This window comes from Dipodomys spectabilis, unplaced genomic scaffold (genome assembly GCF_019054845.1).
Source record: "Dipodomys spectabilis isolate Male_0828 unplaced genomic scaffold, ASM1905484v1 ptg000560l, whole genome shotgun sequence".
Taxonomy (NCBI): domain Eukaryota; kingdom Metazoa; phylum Chordata; class Mammalia; order Rodentia; family Heteromyidae; genus Dipodomys; species Dipodomys spectabilis.
Genome location: NW_024871237.1, coordinates 209,824 through 230,787, shown reverse-complemented (window position 1 = coordinate 230,787; position 20,964 = coordinate 209,824).

Sequence of the window (20,964 nt, the reverse complement as noted above, 5' to 3'; positions counted from 1 at the left end):
AGAGGAGAAAAAAAAAGTTACTGGAAAACAATTATTTTTTTCAGAAGAGGCAAAAATTAAAGATTAATAAAAGTTTTAGAAAAGGAAAAAAAATTTTTGTATATATAAGGTAACAAAAAACGAAAAAAAAAACAAAACAAAAAAAAAGAAAAGAAGAAGAAAAAAAAAGTTCTTTGGTTTTTTTTTTTTCTTTCTGGGAGGGGTGGGAAGAGTCCTGTATCTCCCTTTTGTCTGTAACCAGAGTCTGGTTGGAGTCTCTGGTCAGCTTGAGGTCCTGTGGCTTGATTGGTTTCTTAAGTCAATTTGTTGGACCAGGCAGAAAAATGCTCTGCTTTACCCAAGATTTTGAGATCCCCCTCCCAGGTTAGTTTACTGGGAGGGTGATCTGCTTTGAGAATCACAAAAGAGGGGGATGCAGTGATGAGGCTAGGTTCTGGGTAGAGTTGAGGCCTTTCAACAAACAGTAGCTTTTCCCTGGGGCTATTTTGTGAAAAAAACTCACAGCACCCAGCCTGGAGCCATTCTCAGGGTTTCTGTTTTTCAATTGATTGTGGTGGCTGCTAGAGGGAGGGGCAGCCTCTGGCTCTGGTTACCCGGTGAGGAGAGCCACTCCAATGGCTGGCGCCTGAGCTGGATGACTTTTCCCTGGATGGAACTGAGTCTGTGAGGTCACTTCGCCGTTAAGTTCTTGTGACCTGCTAAATGACTCGTTTTATTCCAAGGCCTGAGCTGGAGCTAGCCGCTCCTCCGAGCTTTGTCGGTATCCAAGATGGAGATCACCGGTGCTGGGGGGGGAGGGGTGGCCTTCCCTCCTCTGCTCCCTGAGAAGGAGTGAGGAAGTCGGGCTTCTACTCACGCCAAGTCTTGGATCCTGGGTCGTCTCTGGTCTGCAAAGTGCAGGATGAAGTTGTCCACTGCTTGTCGGTTCTTGCTGGTGTTGAGTAGAATCCGCTTGTCCGCTGCGTCTGGCTCCTTCGTCCCAGACTGTGTCTCAGGTATGCCCCCCCCCGGCGGTGGTCGCCGCCGCGACCCTGCCGCCGCAGCGACAGCTGCTGGCAGGCGCTCAGTTGTGTCTGCTTGGCTTCCCCTCTCTTGACTAACTCTCTGTCCTGTGATGGCACACTTGGTGTGATTCTTTGGCTTGGGACTGTTCACTGGAACTCTGAAACTGTTTTCTATGCAAGAGCTTGTTCAGATTCCAGCTTCTCCTCCGCCATCTTTCCGGAACTCCCTCTGATTCACTATTCTTTGGATAGCTGTTTTCAAGGCTGGCATTTATACCACAGTCAATTCTGATAACATTTTTTTTTTCAATTGGAAATGCCTTATGTGTTGACTTATGAATTCATAGTCTGTGTTGACTGAGTGTCATCATCAGTAAAGCTCCCCAGCAGAGAGGTCCTGTGGAGCCAGCCAGGGTTAGTCCTCTGTTAGGAAGAGTTGTGTAAACAATGACAGCTGGGAAGAGGAATTGAAATGATGTGCCTCCCATGTGATTTAACATCTGTCTGTCTGTCTGTCTCTCTCTCTCTCTCTCGATGTCAGTGGATATTTCCTTAATTTGAGCATGAACTTTGAGCTCCAGTACTTTGACTCAGTTCTGACTCAGCAGTCTTTAGTGGGCTGTGGGCATTGAAGGAAGGATGGGACTTTGTATTTAATTCCATCCCCAGAACTCAAATGAGCATTATTTATTATTATTATTATTATTATTTTAGTCAGTCATGGGCCTTGAACTCTGGGCCTGGGCACTGTCCCTCAGCTCTTCAGCTCAAAGCCACAGCACCACTTTTGGCTTTTTCTGTTTATGTAGTGCTGAGGAATCGAACCCAGGGCCTCATGCATACAAGGCAAGCACTCTACCACTGAGCCATCTTCCTAGCCCGAACAAGCAGTATTTTCTTAAGTTTGGACTTGGAGATAGAGAATAGAGGTCTGGGAAGGTGGAAATGTTTTCCTTAGTCCAAGTGACTTGGGAGGGACCAAACTAGGTCTCCTGTGACATGGTAGTATTAAGCTCCAGTTTGTGTGATGTGGGGTTTTGCAGGGTTTACTCCTAAAGTTTTCTGGTCAGGTGTTTGTGTGACAAGGAGATGGTGCACCTGTCTGTCAGTCACTCTGTCTTCCTCTATTTCCCCTTCCCCCCAGGCCCCCTTAATTAGATACATTCCCCTTCTGCTCCTAGACATCTCCATCTCAGGGTCCCTTGACAGAGCAGTCCTTTATCACATTGTCTCACCCAGGGTCTGGAGGGGCTGTCCCTTTGTTGCAGCCCTACAGAATAACTTAGACTCCAGCCAACTGCTGTCGCTGGACCCAGAGCAAATGTTGGAGAGGCCCCCTTTCATCTACCACTGCAGTTTCAACCTTCATTTTAAAACTGCAGCTTACTGGGTCTGTAATCACTCTGTACTAGAACACAGACACTCAAGATAGTGTGGCTTATTTTTCCCCACAAGGTTCTTTCTTGTATTTAGTCATTGTGATCTGGAAATGGAGGTTTATTCTTTCTTTGTATTCCTTTCTGTTCTCCAGGGGTAGGTTATTACAGGTTTGTAGCAGGAGTGCTTGCTTTTTTCTTTTTCTTTTTTTTTTTGGGTCCAGTCGCGGGCCTGAACTCTGGGCCTGGGCTTTGTCCCTCAGCTCAAGGGTAGCACTACCACTTGAGACACAGCGCCACTTTTGACATTTTTTTCTGCTTATGTGGTGCTGAGGAATTGAACCCAGGGCCTCATGCATGCAAGGCAAGCGCTCTACCACTGAGCCACCTTCCCAGCCCGAGTGCTTGCTTTTATATGACATCTTATGGGTGCATTTTAACTTACCAAGGTATCCTTTCTTTTGATGTTGTTACACTGTTCATGATCAATAGAAATAATTGAACACTAAGAGACTTTTAAAATATTTTAAATCAAGCCCCATGGTTGGCACAAAAAAAGTTCTCATATGCTCACCTTTATAGTACAGCTAATTACTTACTGTTCCCTCTCCCTCCTCCGCCCCCCACAAAAAATAAAGGCTGAGGACTGAACTTGCCAGGCAAGTGCTCATCCTGAGCTAGATACCCAATCCCCCAGTTACTTACACTTTTTTGCCAATTACCTGAAAAAAAAATTTTTTTTTTGGTTGCTCCTGGGACCTGAACTCTGGGCCTGGGCGCTGTCCCTCAGCTCTTCAGCTCAAGGCCAGAGCTCTACCACATGAGCCTCAGCCCCACTTCCAGCATTTTCTCCTTCTGTGGTGCTGAGGAATTGAACCCAGGGCCTCATGAATGCAAGGCAAGTGCTCTACCACTAAGCCACCTTCCCAGTCCAATTACCTGAAAATTTAAAGTATCCCCTCTCTTTTTTTTTTGTTGGTTGTGGGTCTTGAATTCTGGGCCTGGGCACTGTCTCTGAGCTCTTCAGCTCAAGGCAAGTGCTCTACCATTTGAGCCATAGCACCACTTCTGGTTTTCTGGTGGTTCGTTGTTGGTTAGAGTCTCATGGGTAGAAAAGCCTTTTTTGCCTGGACTGGCTTTGAACTGCGATCCTCAGATCTCAGCCTCCTGAGTAGCTAGGATGACAAGCATGAGCCACCAGTGTCTGGCAAATCTTCCCCTTCCCTTTTTTTATTTTTGGTCCATTGCAGGGCCTGAACTCTGGGCCTGGGCGCTGCCCCTCAGCTTTTCATCTCACAGCTAACACTCTAACACTTGAGCCACAGTGCCACTTCTGTTTTTTTCTGTTTATGTGGTGCTAAGGAATCGAACCCAGGGCCTCATGCATGCAAGGCAAGCGCTCTACCACGGAGCCACCTTCCCAGCCCCTTTTCTTTTCTCTTTTCTTTCCTTTTCTCTTTTCTTTCCTTTTCTCTTCTTTTCCTTCCTTTCTCCCTCCCTCCTTCCCACTCCCTCCCTCCCTCCCTCCCTCCCTCCCTCCCTCCCTCCCTCCCTCCCTCCCTTCCTTCCTTTTGTGCCAGTCTTGGCTTGAACTCAGGGCCTAAGTACTGACCCTGAACTTTTTTTTTTTTTTTTTTTTTTAGCACTTTACCACTTGCCTTTTTGATGGTTAACTGGAGATAGGAGTCTCAGAGGCTTTGCTTCCCTGGGGTGGCTTTAAATCATGATCCTCAGCTCTTACCCTCCTGAATAGCTGGGCTTACTGGAGTGAGCTGGTGCTTGGCTGACACAGAACTCTTAGGAAAAGACTGAAACTGCCTCAGATAAATGATGACTGTCTTTAGGACATACATGATATAAATGATGGAACTGAGTCTAGGTCTGTCCTTACGCTCTCCAGTGCATGGTACATTGTTGTCTGATGCTTGTCTCCTGACACTCTAGGGCTTCCCTTTTTTTTTTTTGTTGGTCGTGGGGCTTGAACTCTGGGCCTGAGTGCTGTCCCTCAGCTCTTCAGCTCAAGGCGAGTGCTCTGCCACTTGAGCTACAGTGCCACTTCCAGTTTTCTGGTGGTTTATTGGAGATAGGAGTCTCACGGTCTTTCCTGCCCAGGCTGGCTTTGAACCGAGATCCTCAGATCTCAGCCTCCTGAGTAGCTAGGATTACAGGTGTGAGCCACCAGCGCCCAGCATTAGGGCTTCCCTTTTAATCTGGTACACGTTCTGTGTGTAGCTTTCCTTGTGAAGAAATAAAGAGGCAGTTTATGTAGCAAAAATGAGAAAAGAAAGAAAAATTTAAACTTTAATAGTTCTAATACTTGCGTGGCTGACTGTAGCTCTCAGATTCAAATGTCTTTTTGGGGTATGTTTACATTTGCATTGAGTGTATTATGCACAGCAGTGAACCCAGTGAGCTTTGCCTTCACGCATCTGAATGACATGGCATTCCATATCTGTTGGCTGAAGTATTTTGAGGGAAGAGAGTGGTAATGCAAATATCTCCAAAATGCTGGAGGGGGTTAGGGTGAGGGGCACAGGTTTTGAAGGCCAGGATAATTTTAGGTGTAGCAACTTAATGGATTGAGAAGGGAGTCCAGGTGTAAGTCAAGGGAAATAGCAGGAATTGGAACCAGAAATTTGTGGATACTAGATCATGAGGACCTTGTAAGCTACAACAAGCTGGAATCTTATTGCAAGTGGTGGCAATCATAAAGCAAGGGCCATTGGATATTTATAACATACAAAATGATCAAGATATTGGCAGACTTCCCAGAACAGCAAAAGAAAATCACATCAGAAGCACGTGTGTCTGTCTGTCCCATCACAGACTAGTTGGTTTCTCTATCCTGATCTGCCCTCTGGCCAGCCGGTCATTCCCCACCCAGTTTTACAGGTGGGGGATGAAGTAGTAAGTACGTTTATTTTCTGAAGCTTTAGTAAATAAGATACCTCATGAGTTTACGGCGTTTGGAGGCCTTTGGCGTCAGGCTGTGGAGGTGGGGAGCTCCCAGACTCCAAGCTGGCACACCTGTGTGCCCAGGTCTCTGTGTGCAAACTCCCAACCTCACCCGCCTCACAGTGCCTTCAAACACCATCGAAACAGGGATTTAGGGACTAGGCTCCCAACACATTTAACTATAGCAGGGAGAAATGGTGGTGTTCATTCATGGGGAGACAGGGTGAGGGAAGGGAGGGAGGGAGACACACTGAAACACACGGAGTGAGTTGGGGAGATAGGGTAAGGGCTATAACAGTGCTTCTGACCTGAGCCTCTACCACATGGGGGTAAGGTGCCCTTGGGTGAGAGGGAGAGGAATGCTTGTGATGTGATACCTGTTGTTTGTTTACCCTGTGTTTCCTGTCTCTGTAGATCAGCTGTTTGCCCTATGCTATCTTCTTCCTCCTCTTGCCTTCTGTAATGAAGTAGTACTTTTGCTCATTTCAGATGAGCATGTCTGATATCAGTGATGGTGGGAAATAAACTTATGAGAAGACCAATTAAAAATTGGAACAAGAGGGGCTGGGAAGGTGGCTCAGTGGTAGAGCGCTTGCCTTGCATGCCTGAGGCCCTGGGTTCGATTCCTCACTACCACATATGCAAAAAGAAAAAAGCCAGAAGTGGCGCTGTGGCTCAGGTGTTAGAGCACTAGCTTGAGCTGAAGAGGTGAGGGACAGCGCCCAGACCCAGAGTTCAGGCCCCACAATGTGCAAAAATAAATTAAATAAATAAAGGACTTTCTTTTGTTTCAGCAGTGGAGGAACTGGAAATAAAAGGCTGTTTGTAGAAGAAACAGCCCTCTTGTTGTTTTTAACCATTTTTACTGAAAATAGGTAGTGGAGTAGGTCTTCTGAGGAGCTTAAAAGAAAACAAGAAAGCAGAGAATAAGTGTTTCAGAAGCCATGGTGGTGAAATGCAGAAAGGAAGCATGCCATACACTTAACCTAACGATTTAGTTGGCATTTTGTATTTGGGAGAAAGAAAGGCAGGAGATGGGGAGGGGGTAATGCCAGTTACAAGAAGGCAGAGGAGAGACAGAAGAAAGGGGGTGATTGGCTCAGTGTAATGTCTGGAGGCCCAGGAAGGCAGTTCATTGATAAGTCCAGAACAAAGGCTGCTGTGGTACTGGCAAAGCCTTGCCTTTTCCTTTTCCCCTCCCTCCCTCCCTCCCTCCCTCCCTCCCTCCCTCTCTCCTTCCTTCCCTCCTTGCCTCCCTTCCTTCCTTCCTTCCTTTCTTGAACTCAGGGCCTGGGCACTGTCCCTGAGCTTCTTTTCCTCAAGGCTAGCACTCTACCACTTGAGCCACAGCACCACTTCCCATTTTTCCTGTGTTTGTGGTGCTAAGGAATCGAACCCAGGGCTTCCTGGATAATAGGCAAGCACTCTACCACTGAGCCACATTCCCAGCCCTTTTTCTTTTCTTTTTTTTTCTTTCTGATTTCTATTCTAATTTCAGCACATCATGATTTTCCCCCCTGAAATTCACAGGTAAGTACTGACGCAAGTCTGTAACCGTAGGGAGATGAGGGGATCTTGCATTAAAAAGCTAGTAAGACTCCATCTCAACCATTTCTTCGGCCTGGTGGCAGATGCTGGCAATATGAAGCCCAATTAAGAGGATTGTGGCTCACGCCGGTCTAAACTCTATCTTGAAAGTAAACCAAGGCAGAAAAAGGGTTTGGGGCATGACTCAAGTAGAAGAGAACTTTCCTCACTAGCACGAGTTCAACCCCCAGTACCACCAAGGGGGGAAACGTCTTGTCTGGTTAAGGCCTTTGTCCATGGGAGCATTCAGCTTTAGTCAGTAAGAATGTTTGCATCACCACTGAGTGCTCAGCAAATGTTGGCTGACTAGCACCTGCCCTTGGTTGTGTAAAACCTGTTTAATGTGGTGCTGTGGCTCAAGCGGTAGAGCTCTCACCTTGAGCTGAGGAGCTCAGGGACAGTGCCAAGGCCCATGACTGACTGAAAAACAACAGTTAACAAACCTTCTGTCTATGTCCTGTGTACTTTGCCTTCTCTAGTCTTTCTTTCCCCAGCAAAATCATCTGTTCACCAGTTGTTTTGAAATTGGTCACTCTGATTATATAATCCACCTAGTTGAATGTCTGCTAAATGTGTCTTGCTCTATCACGATTGCCTTCAGATGACTAAATGAGTCCCTGAGCTCTATAAGTTAAAGTTCTTGTGCCAGATATGGTAGTGAGCTGCCATCACCGACATGAGCACCTGTAATCTCTGCCACAGGAAGGCAGAGGTGAGAAGATTCTACTGTGAGGATAGTCCAACCAGGCCTGAGCCTCTACCAGACCCAAAATTGACCAAAGCAAAAAGGGCTGTAGGTCAACTGGTAGAGCTCGAGTGTAATGCCCTGAATTCAACACTCCAGAACCACCAACAGCACCACTCAAACAAAAATGCTACTTTTTCCTTTTTTGTGGGACAGACTATTTATTTAAAATACATAGGGTGCCTTTGGTGGCTTTCATGTTCACACCTGCGAATTCAGCACAAGCTATATTTTTAACGTAAGACCTGCTTACTAACCAGAATCAAGCATCAGAAGATACTAGTGTTTTGTTTTTAATTTTTTTGTTTGTTTTTGTTTTGTCTGTCGGTAGTGGGGCTTGAACTCTGGGCCTGGGCGTGGTCCCTCACCTCTTCAACTCAAAGCGAGCACTCTACCACTGGAGCCACAGAGCCACTTCTGGTTTTCTGATTGGTTTATTGGAGATAAGAGTCACGGATTTCCTTGACTGGGCTGGCTTTGAACTATGATCCTCAGATTTCAGCCTCCCGAGTAGCTAGGATTACAGGGGTGAGCCACCAGTACCCAGCAGGAGGCTGAGATCTTGAGGATCAAGTTCAAAGCCACCCTGGGCAGGAAAGTCTGTGGGACTCTTATCTCGAATAAACCACTCAGAAAACCTGAAGTGGTCTGTGGCTCAAGTGGTAGCGTGCTTGCCTTGAGCTGAAGAGCTGAGGGACAGCTCCCAGGTCCAGAGTTCAAACCCTACAACCGATTTAAAAAAAAAGAAAAAAGAGGTAATATGCAGAGGGGTTATAGTCACGTAAGCCAGGTAAAGAGTACATTTCTTTTTGGACAGTGTCACTCCTTCCTGCACTTTCTCAGTTTTGCCTTCCCATAACTACCCACAGGTTATATAGTTCATGTTCAACAGTGTCTAGTGAATATCACTGTTGCATTTATTCACCCTCTGTCCCTCTATTTCTGTGCCTTGCTTTACTCTCCCAAAGGCAGATGAAGTAACAAGACAAAAAGAAAACAAAAACAAAAACAAATCTCTTGTTTCCATTTCCTGGAGTTCATTTTGATAAGTGTTATGTGATCAGATACATATTGATGTGCCTGTGTATTCATCTACTAGAGTCCTGTATAGTTTATCATGTCCCCGTGTATTTTAGGTCTAGCTTCCTCATGTGGTAGACTTGCACCGTTTGTTTCTCTGAACTTGGCTTACTTCAGTTAACATGATTTGTTCTAGAGCCATGCGTTTCCTGCGATATTCTTATGCCTGTGTAAATTTCCATTGTGTATAGGTACCTCTTATTTTGATCCATTCAGCTATTTGTAGGACATCTGGGTGGTTTCTGTAGCTTGGATATTGTGAGTCATGCAGGAGTGAACCTGAACGTGCAGGTATCTGTATGGTATCCTGGCTGGTGAGGGTCGGGTAGGTGGCCAGTGGTTATGGCTGAGTGGTAGGGAGGGTCTGACCTCCAGACTGCAGTCCAGAATAGTTACACTACTTTCTGTTCCCACCGACAGTGCAGTAGGGTTCCCTTTTCTCCACATTCCCCCAGCATTTGTTGTTTGAAATCACAATGCTGACCAGTCCACCATGGGTGAGATGGAATCTCAGAGTTGTTTTGATTTGGGTTTCCTTTATGGCCAGGGTTGATGAGCATTTCCTCCTGTGTTTGTTTACCATTCTTACCTCTTCAGAGAAGGTCTCTCCTTAGCTTCTTAGACCATTAGTGATTGGTTTATTAGCTTTGGAATGGGTTTATTCCTTGTATATTTTCAATATTAAGCCTTTGTCAGATATATTGTGTTAAAAAGATTTTGGTTTTGAGGGAATAATTTCTCCCAGGGCTGATGAAATAGTTCTGCCCCCCAACAAAGCATCTCTCCCCCAGGATAAGGTTGGATAAACACTGCCAAGTTGTTTTGTTTTGTTTTGTTTTTATCTCGGGATCTTTTTGGCAGTGTAGATAGCATGCATCATATCTGGATTCTAATAATTCTTTTTTTCTTTTTTGTGTGCCAGTACTGGGGCTTGAACTCAGGGCCTTGCATGCTTGCTTGCCTGCTTTTGCTCAAGAATGGCACTGTACTACTTGAGCTATTCCTCTGCCTTAGGCTTTTTGCTGGCCAATTGGAAATGAGAATCTCACAGACTTTTCTGCATAGGCTAGCTTCAAGCTGAGATCCTCAAATCTTAGCCTCCTGAGAAGCTAGGATTACAGGTGTGAGCCATCATTGCCTGGTTTCATGTTTTTTTTTTTTCCTTTGGGTGCTGGTTGTGGGGTTTGAAGATACTGTCCCTAAGCTTTTTCACTTGAGGTTAGTGCTCTACCATGAAAGCCACAGCTCAAGTTTGTTTTTCTTTGAGTTTGAGATATGAGTCTCGTGGACTTTCCTGCTTGGTCTGGCTTGCTTTGAACCGCCACCCTCAGATCTCAGCGTACTGAGTAGCTAGGATTCCAAGTTTGAGCCACCAACACCTGACATTAATATTAACATTTTCAATACTATCTGTGTTATTAGTTAACATTCTGTCCCAGACCTGAGATAAACTTAAAAAAGAGGAAAATATTTGTTTTTGCTTTTGAGTTCAGTTTATAGTCATGTGGCCTTGTTGCTTTGGGCCTGTAGTGTAACAGTCCATCATGGCAGGACTACCTACCTACCCAGCAGAGGGTGAGAGAGAGAGAAGAAAGGACTGGAATCCTGCCCATCTACCTTCCTTCTCACTAGCCTCCCTCCTTAAAGTCTCCGCCGTCTTCCACTACTGCAGTGCGGGGGGGGGGGGGGGGGGGGGGAGCGGGGGGGGGCTAGGCCTTGAACACACTGCAGATTCAAACTATAGCACCGTTTTCTTTTTTCTTTTGTCGGTTGTGGGCTTGAACTCTGGTCTTGGGTGCTGTCCCTGCGTTCTTCAGCTTAAGGAGAGCACTCTAATGCTTGAGACACAGCACCACTTCCGGTTTTCTGGAGATTAATTGGAGATAAGAGTCTCATGGGGCTGGGAAGGTGGCTCAGTGGTAGAGCCTTGCATGTCCGAGGCCCTGGGTTCCATTCCTCAGCACCACATAAGCAAAAAGCAAAAAGCCGGAAGTGGCGCTGTGGCTCAAGTGGTAGAGCGCTAGCCTTGAGCTGAAGAGCTGAGGGACAGCGCCCAGGCCCAGAGTTCAGGCCCCACGACCGGACCCCCCCCCCCCAAAAAAAAAAGAGTCTCATGGACTTTTCTGCTTGGGCTGGCTTTGAACCGTGATCCTCAGATCTCAGCCTCCTCAGAAGCTAGGATTATAGGCGTGAGCCACTGGCGTCCGGCTATAGCACCATTTTCTTGTTAGAATCATATCCTGGTGATTCCTAGTTCACATTACCGTTCCATATCTCTTCTCTTTGTTGGAGTTCAGGCATTCCTGAGAAAGTCACACACATCTTTTCAGAATGGTTGCTACTAATGTCCAGTTTGTTTGCTTGGTGAACATCTGTGACCAATTGTTCTGTGAAGGGACTGGTCAGTACCAGAATTTAAGCACAGGATTAAAAAAAAAGTATTTATTTATGTAATTTTGGGCTGGTCTTGGGGCTTGATCTCAGGACCTGGGCGTGGTCCCTGAGCCTCTTTGTGCTCAAGGCTGGTGTTCTACCACTTGAGCCACAGCGATGCTTCAGGCTTTTGCTGAGTGGTTTATTGGAGACAAGAGTCTCATTGACTTTCTTGCCTCTGGCCGACTTCAGACAGAGGTCTGAGGATCTCAGCCTCCTGGATAGGTAGGATGACAGGTGTGTGAGCCAGTGGCACCTAGCTAAGCATAGGATTTTATTAGTTTAAAACATGGTTTGTCTGGGTGCTGGTGGCTCTTGCCTATAATCCTTAGCTACTCAGGAGACTAAGATCGCAGTGTGACGCCAGTTTGGAAAGAAAAGTTCATTAGATCTATTAACCATCAAAAACGACTTTAAGTGGTGCTGTGGTTCAAGTGGTAGAGTGCTAGCCTTAAGCAAAAAAGTTGGGGACAGTGCACAGACTTTTGAATTTAAGCCCCAGGACCTGCACATAACAAATGCAAACAAAAACACTTTTAATATTTCATTCTTGGAGGTGACTTGTGTGTCACTAAGTGCCTTTCTGTTGTCAGCCTGTGTCCACTGCCGGCTCCTTGTTCACCCCCACAGTGACATTCTGACAGAACCAACATTGTAGTGTCCTTCCATTGAATTGCCAGCCTTACCTTGCCTTTCTTTTCTTTTCCCTCCCTCCCTCCCTCCCTCCCTCCCTCCCTCCCTCCCTCCCTCCCTCCCTCCCTTCCTTCCTTCCTTCCCTTTCTTTCTCCTTCCTTCCTTTCCTCCCTCCCTCTTTCCCTCCCTCCCTTCCTTCCTTTCCCTCCTTCCCTCCTTCCTTCTTTCTTTCTTTCTTCCTTTCTTCCCCTCCCTCCCCCCCTCCCTCCCTCCCTCCCTCCCTCCCCATTGCTGAGGACTGAACTCAGGGCCTTACATTTGCCAGGCAAGTGTTCTTCCACTGAGCCGAATCCCATCCCAACCTTTCATTCTTGATCAGCGTTGTGTGAGAATAGGTTCTCTTTTTATCCTTCACATACACACAGTGTGTGTGTGTGTGTGCATGCGTATGTGTGTGTGCACATGCGTGCCAGGCACCGTAGGTGCCTTTCCACAGTTGAGGGAAGCACGTCTGATTGAGTATGTTTTCATTCTTACACAAGAGTCTGGGACATGAACAGCTGAGGTTCAGTTGGGTGTGAACAGCTGTCTGTACAACACTACACAATTACATCTCACTGTATACACTGAGAGGACTTTTATCTCCAGTGTAATTCTTTGTTATCACTGCCACCCCAATCTAGCCTTTTCCTTGTTTACACTTATCTAGCTCTGTTTTTAGACGGAATTAAAACTCAACGTAAATTTTCTTGTCTTTTTTTTTTCTTTACCTACAAGTAGGTGCCAAGCTATTGACTGTGCTTCTGAAATGCTTCCCTTTCATCTCTCATTGCTTGTTCCACTGTCATCCCTCCAGTAGTAACCAACCTATCACTTCTCACAACTGGACTGGGGCTCTCTCTTCACCTTCCTGCCGTCCCTCACAATATCCTGTGCATACCAAACGTAGGTGCAGATGCAGACCAAACATAGATAAACGTTTGGGGTTTGGTCAGCCTTTTTTTATTTTGCTTTGTTTGTTTGGTCATTTGTGGGGCTTGAACTCAGGGCTTGGGTGCTGTCTCTGAGGTGGTTCCCCACCCTACCCCCCCCAAAGGTAGCACTCTAACGCTTTGAGCCACAGCTCCACTTCCAGTGTTTGAGTGGTTAGTGGGAGATATGTCATAGGAACTTTACTGCCCAGGCTGGCTTTGAACCACGACCCTCAGATCTCAGCCTCCTGAGTAGCTTGAGCCCCTGACACCCAGCCCCAATCTTTGTTTTAAAAGTCAAAAATTTGAGAGGATGACTCTGGGAATGTGGCTCAATGGTAGAGAGCTTGCCTAGCATGCTTGAAGCCCTGAGTTCAACTCCTCAGTACCACATACACAGAAAAAGCCAGAAGTGGCGCTGTGGCTCAAGTGGTAGAGTGCTAGCCTTGAGCAAAAGAAGCTCAGGGACAGTGCCCAGGCCCTGAGTTCAAGCCCCAGGACTGGCTAAACAGATAAATAATCTTAGAGCATCTACCTACTATGGGTGCTGGTGCTACCTCCCAGAACTGCACGAAAAAAATGAAAATGTGTTTCTGAGCAACAAGCACCAACAATAAAACAAAAAGGCAAATGACTCCAGGAAGCTGTGCCATTTTTACCTCCTGTCTTAGATGTGGAACCCAGGAAAGTCATCAGCCCCGATGGGAGACCTTTGCCGGCTGGTGAAGGCTGGTGAAGGCAGACGTCTGACTGGACCCGCACAGAGCATGTGTGTCCTGGCTAGGATCTGCCTTTCCGTCTGTGTAGCCATGCTTGTCCAGCTTAGTGCCTCCCACCCCAGCATGGTAGACACCACACTCCCTGCTTTTTCAGTCATTGGGCATTGTTTGTGTCATGGTATTTTGTGTGTGTGTGTGTGTGTGTGTGTGTGTGTGTGTGTGTGTGTGTGTGTAAAATTAGGCAATTTTGAATACCTTTTTTAAACAGCCTTTGTAGCCACTATTCCTAATTTAAACATTTGCAGAAAAGTCATTCTAGTTTCACACATTTATTGTGTAATTAACATTTTTCCAGTTGATGATTTTGAGTCAACACTGAGGGAAGGAGCTGTTTGTTTTCCACAGCATTGTAGCCCGTGACATAGCTGAGTCTGGTCACTGCATACAAAGCAGCAGAACAGACCTGCTAGCCTTTGGGGGCTGCGCAGATAAAGGTTTGCCCATGTAGCTGCTTTCAGGCCCCTCGGCAGTGCAGTTGCTCCGGCTGACTTATACATTCCTGCTAAATTGGCATGCCACATGCCTTTGAGGTTAAATTAACGTATACCAAGTTAGAAAGCATCAGCTGCTAGTCTGGGTGCCTTCTGGAGGCTGGTGTGCCTTTCCTCCCATGTTCTGAGCCGGCACTCCAGGCAGTCTCTGTGGCCAGCAGCTGCCAGAGTCCCTCAGGGGCCCGCTGCCCCACCTTTGTGCATGAGGGGTTCTGGTCCCACACGGGGCTTTCATCTAGATGTACATTGTACTCGGTCCTGGGCAAATCAGGAAGATTTGCAACTCCAAAAGCAAATACAACCAACATGACTTTATTCCTTAGCCACTCCTTCCCCCCTCCCCCGCTCCTCTAAATAAACTCAAAGGAATTATTGTGACTAAATGGCAGCAATATAAATCTGTATATTGATTCTTGGAAGGTGAAGAAAAGAAACAAATTGGTAAAAGGTTAAAGAAAACTTACAGAGGGAATAGGTACGAGTTACAAAAGGAAAGTGTCTGGAGTGTTATTTAAGAAAAGCTATAGTCGAGTGACTGGCTATATTAAGGAAATTTCATGTTCCGTATGTCATTAGACTGTCCTTGGTCTGGAATCCGGCTGTAAGGCGGGCAGGACTTTTTAAAGTGAGCAGTTGTTCATCCTTAGTGGGCATGTTTTCTAACCGCTGTCTTCTTCCCCTTCCCCCAGAGGTAGTCTGGGTGCCCCTTGCTCAGTCCGGAGAGATTTGTTTTCGTGTGTGTGTGTGTGTGTGTGTGTGTGTGTGTGTATGTGTGTACATGTGCACACTTTAAGCAGGCTTTTCCCTAATGAGCTGTGGCGCCAGCTGCAAGAGAGGCAAATCCTGTTACTCTCCGCAGCTCCTCTGAAGCCGCAGAGCGGTGGTAGGAATGGAGTCTTCTTTCACCCCTTTCTGCTGTTTTCTTTCCCTGTCCTCTGCTGTCCCTGAGTATCTTGGCAAAGTTCAGATTTCTGTGCTCACAGTTCAATGCGCACAGTGAAAGAATACAAAAGGCCCAAGGAGAGAAAGTGAGAAGAGGAAAAAAAAAAGTTTGGAGTGGATGTCTTTAGGAGGAGGGTCCCTTGTGCCTTAGTCTAAGACTTAAGCTCTGGGTTGAAACCTTAAGTAGTAAAGCTTTGAATAACCTGGATCTCTGGACTCTCTTTGGAGACAGTTTTATCCGTACTTAAAGCAGTGGGTTATGTATGAAGAGAATTCAAATTCCTTATATCAAAAAACGGGATACTGGTATCTCCTCAGTCTTTGCTCTCTTTCCATAGAGGAAGATGAGATAAATGTAATATTACTTTGTGCAGCATTTGTTTTGTGTATCACGGGTGGTATTTACCTTCCTTCTTTGTCCATACCACCCCTTGGAGACCACATACTTCGTGTGAGGAACACACAGCATCTTGCTGTGAAAAGTATTTTTTAGTTGTGGTAACAATTTTAAAACATTTATATCATTGCTACAATTAAAAGTTAACCCATTAATATAATTTTTTCCAAGCCTTTCCATTTCCTAACAAATGGGGAAATGTCATTCTTTCTGATGGAGGCATAGAATTCCATTGTGTATATATACCACATTTTCTTGATCCATTCATCTACTGAGGGGCATCTGGGTGGGTTCCATATCTTAGCTATGGTAAATAATGCTGCAATAAACATAGTTGTGCTGGTAGCTTTAGTGTGGTCTTGTTTGTAAACATTAGGGTAAATGCCCAAAAGTGGGATTGCTGGGTCATAGGGGAGCTCTATGTGAAGCCTTTTGAGGAACCTCCATACTGCTTTCCAAAGTGGTTGAACAAGTTTACATTCCCACCAACAATGAAGTAAGGTTCCTTTCTGTCCACATCCCCTCCAGCATCTGTTGTTGTTAGAGTTCTTGATTTTTGCCGTTCTAACTGGAGTGAGGTGATATCTCAATGTTGTTTTGATTTGCATTTCTTTTATGGCTAGGGATGTTGAACATTTCTTCATGTGTCTATTGGCCATCCTTCTTTCTTCTTCAGAGAAGTTTCTCTTTAAGTCTTTCGCCCACTTATTTATTGGGCAGTTGTTTCTTTGAGGATTTGTTGTTGGGGGGTTTAATTTTTTGAGTTCCAAGTATATTTTAGATATGAGACCCTTGTCCGTTGTATGGCTAGTAAAGATCTTCTCCCAATCCGTGGGCTTTCTATTGATCTTGCTAGCTATTATCTCTTTGTTGCTTTGTATGTCCCTCCCCCACATTATAACCCCTGCTTTCACTATATTTGATGTCAGTATAACTTGTGGAGGAGATGGGGAAAAACCAGTTGTTTAAGGATACAGGTGGACCTGTTGCAACAATAAGAAGTACAAGTTGTCATGTCCAAAACGAGCTTTACAACGTTGGTATGGGGGGGAGGGAAGGGGGGGAAAGGGGGGGAAGGAGAAGGATTGGGATTAGGGGGGGAGGGGGGAAGCTGGGAAGGGATGTGAAGGGTAAACAAAGGAGGAGGCTGCAATGCTTGGTAAGAAATGTACGCATTATCCTGCCCATGTAACTGTAACTCCTCTGTACAGTATGTTCACAAATAAAATAAAATTAAATTAAAAAAAAAAAAAGTTAACCCATTAGTCTGGTGCTGGTGGCTCACACCTGTAACACTAACTACTCAGGAGGCTGAGATTTGTGGATCACAGTTCAAATCTAGCCCGGGCAGAAAAATCCCTATAATTTTTTTTTTTTTTTGCCAGTCCTGGAGCTTGAACTCAGGGCCTGGGTGCTATCCCTGAGCTTCTTTTGCTCAAGACTGGTGCTATACCACTTGAGCCACACCTCTGCTGCTGGCTCTTTCTGTGTATTTGGTACTGAGGAATCAAACACAGGACTTCGTTCATGCTAGGCAAGCACTCTACCACTAAGCCACATTCACAGCCCCCTATGAGATTCTTATCACTAGTGAACCACTCAAAAACCAGAAAGTGGAGCTGTTGCTTAAAGTGGTAGAGCAAAAGCCAAAAGAAAAAAGAAAAATCATGAAAATGACTTTTTTCCTGTTAACAAGTTTTCATTGTACAGTAATTAATTACCATTAGCCACCAGTGTGTTTCCGTAATATTATTTTCATTGTTATATTCAGTAGTGTATTTTTATGGTTGTGAAACAAACACATCTCCAGAGCTTTTCATCTTGCACAACTCAAACTACTCTTTAAACAGAGATGGGGAAAGTCTGGCCTGTGGCCCATTGAAGGCCTAGGAAGTCAGTTGGTAAATGAGGGGACAGAGAGACAGGAATGTATCTGCTCTGATTGTACTGATAACTTTGTATGGCCCATAATGATGTTATAAAAGGCCATATGACCTTTGGCAGGAAAATATTTCTCCACCTTTGCAAAAGTTTCTTTCTTTTTTTTGGTTGGTCATGGGACTTGAACTCTGGGCCTGGGCACTGTCCCTCAGCTCCAGGTGAGCACTCTACCACTTGAGCCACAGTGCCACTTCCTGTTTTTCTAGTGGTTAAACTGGCGATAAAAATCTCATGGGCTTTCCTGCCCAGGCGGGCTTTGAACCCTGATCCTCAGATCTCAACCTCCTGAATAGCTAGGATTACAGGTGTGAGCCACCTAGGCCCGGTTTGGTTCTAATTTTTAATGATAACTTAAAAAAATTGTTGTTATAAGGGTGACTGGTCACAATTACGTAAGTCAGGTAATGAGTACAGTACATCTCTTTTTGGACAATGTCACTCCTAATGATTTAACCATCTTCTTAACTCAGGTCTGCATTTGTGCATCCATGCCTGCATGCCTCTCCCCCATCCTAGTATATTTCCAGGTGGCATTCTGTTATATTAAACATAGTATTGTAGAATTACGTTTTAAAAGGCAGTCTTGTATTTGAACCTGTTTGTCTACAGACTGTACTGAGTTATTTACCATATTCTAGGACCTATGGTGTCGGGGGGAAATGGGAAGCAAGGAAAGGGGCTGGAATATTGTTTGAAAGACAGCATGGGCCTGTTCTTTTCTCCTAATCCAACAGTCCGGACTCTGTATCCTTCTATTGTACTTATCCTATAAGAAAGTAAACTTTTCTCCCAGAAAGAAGCCTGAGAAGCCTCTTGTCTCACTTAATAGTTGAGTGAAAATCATTTATGATTTTCTTCCCCCTTCATATTGATTTAGGGAACCTGGGGGCGAGCTCAGTGGTTGAAGCCTTCTCTACAGGTGCCAGGCCCAGGAGCTGTCCTCAGCCAAAAAAGTTAATGCACATCTTACATTCTACTCCAAATCATGATTATTTTTAAAAAATAAAATCACCATTAAATGTTTTCCAAGTCTGGTCTCTAAGAGATCACGCATATCCTATGTTAGACTTCTGGCAGTCCTCTCTTGAGCAATACCCTCCTGGTTCTTGCCTTATGTTCTCAAGTGTGGCTGTTAAAACAACTTAATTTGGTATGTCCTCTGTGTGTGTGTATGTAGAGGCACATGCACGAGTGCACGTTTGCCTAGGATTTGAACTCAGAGTCTGGGCATTGTCATTGAGATTTTTTTGCTCAAGGCTAGTGTAGTGCTCTGCCACTTGAGCCATAGCTCCAGTCCTGGCTTTTTGGTGGTTAATTAGAGTCTCATGGACTCCTGTCTGGGGCTGGCTTTGAAGTTCAGTCCTCAGATCTTGGCCTCCTAGGTAGTTAGAATTACTTGGCAGAGCCAGTAATATATTTAGTAATAATATAAACTCTAGGAGACATTACGTATTTCAGTCTAAGCACCTCTAATGAAAAATGAGCATTTTTGGGCTGGGACTTTACATCAGTGGAATAGTACTTGGCGTGTGCAAAGGCCTGGGTCCCATCTCTACTATTCTTCAGAGTTGGAAGCCACACTTAAGAGCAAGCAAGTTGCGCTTTTGATGTACTCTGGGAGAGGAGGGACTCATAGGCAGATGTGTTGCAGAGTACATAGCTACTGTAGTTCAGGCATCGAAATTGAAGGATTGGCAAAGTGAAATTCACCTGGGAAGGCCGTAGAGAAAAGTCTTTGTGCCTGGTGCTGGTGGCTCACGCCTTTATTCCTAATTACTCAGCAGGCTGAGATCTGAGGATTGCGGTTCAAAGCCAGCCCAGGCAGGAGAGTAGTCCATGACACTCTTAGCTCCAGTAAACCACTCAGAAAACTGGAAGTGGCACTGTGGCTTAAGTGGTAGAATGTTCACCTTGAGCTAAAGAGCTGAGGGACAGCACCCAGGCCCAGAGTTTAAGCCCCATGACCGACCAAAAAAAAAAAAGTCTGTGTGATATACAGTTGGCCCAGAAAAGGGATTTCCAGGCCCTAGACTGTACACATGAGTGCTTGCAAACGTAAGCAAAACAAATGCATCTCACCAAGGCATTACTCTCCAGATGATGTAAGAGCCGTCCTATAACAGCAATCTCCTCTAGACATGTAGGAGTAGCATCATTAAAGTAAAAGTTGCCAAATTTCTTCCTCCCAGTTCTGTTAAGTTCAACATACAGTGTTGCAGTTGGTTTATTTTTGAAACCGTTATATAACAAAGAGTACTTGTAATTGATTATAAAGCTTTAATGCTCCTGTACTTTGTTTTGCCACTAAATTAGAAAACTATACAATATGCAATCTAGTTGATTATACAGCTAGCATGGCTTTGCAAAAAAGAAATACGCACCTGTATCACAGCCATGGGGCTGGGATGAGATCTGGAGGATTGCCGTTAGTAAGTAGTCAGCCGGGAACCGTTTCCAAGCTCCATCTCCAAAATAGCCAACAAAAAAGCAGGCTGAGCCGGGCGCCCGTGGCTCACACTTGTAACCCTAGCTGCAAAAGGGGCTGAGAGCTGAGGATTGTGCTGCCAAGCCAGCCTGGGCGGGGGAGTCCCTAATACTCAACTCCAGTAAATTACTCATAAAAAGCTGGAGGTGGTGCTGAGTTCAAGTGACAGAACGCTAGTTTTGAGCAGATTAAGCTCAGGACAGCTCTCAGTCCCTGAGTTCAAGCCCTAGGATCGACACACACACACACACACACACACACACAGGGCCTCAAGTGTTAGAATACAGGTCTAGCAGGTGCAAGACCCTGAGTTCAGTCCCTGCCCCCCATTACTGTCTTCCCCAACCTCCTCCCTCCCCCCCCCCCACACACTGGGGCTCAAGTGTTAGAATACAGGTCTAGCAGGTGCAATACCCTGAGTTCAGTCCCTGCCCCCCATTACTGTCTTCCCCAACCCTCCCCAAGAATTGTGGGTATGTCTTCCAGAGTGTAGACAAAAGGAATGGGGGGGATGGTAGGGGCAATAAGAGAAACTCTAGGAAAAACCTGAAAGCTCTCATTGCTCCTCTTGCAGCAGTAACTGGGGGAAGATGGAAAATGGCAGCAAGCCCTTTGCTTCATTGACCAGCCATTTTCTGTTGCTTGGGCTCTGTGCTTTTGGTGGTAGTGTAGATTTTAAGAAGTCTCAGTATTTAATCTCTCTCTTTCCTCTTCTCTCTCAGGAGTTAGAGGCAGCTCTTCACAGAGATGATGTGGAGTTTATTAGCGATCTGATTGCCTGCTTGCTTCAGGGCTGCCATCAGCGAAGGGATATCAAGTGAGTAACTACTAACTGTGCTCTTAGCACATATTTATCGCACAGGGATAGCTAGCCAATCATAGCATCTACCCCTAGTCCATATAAGACAGTATACCCTAATGCATAATATGCAAATGAGCTCCCAGGCTCTGTGTCTGCACTTTCTTTTTTTTTTGGGGGGGGGGAGGTCCGGTCATGGGGCCTGAACTCCAGGCCTGGGCGCTATCTCTCAGCTCTTCAGCTCAAGGCTAGCCTAGCGCTCTACCACTTGAGCCACAGCGCCACTTCCGGCTTTTTTCTTTTTGCTTATGTGGTGCATGCAAAGCAAGCGCTCTACCACTGAGCC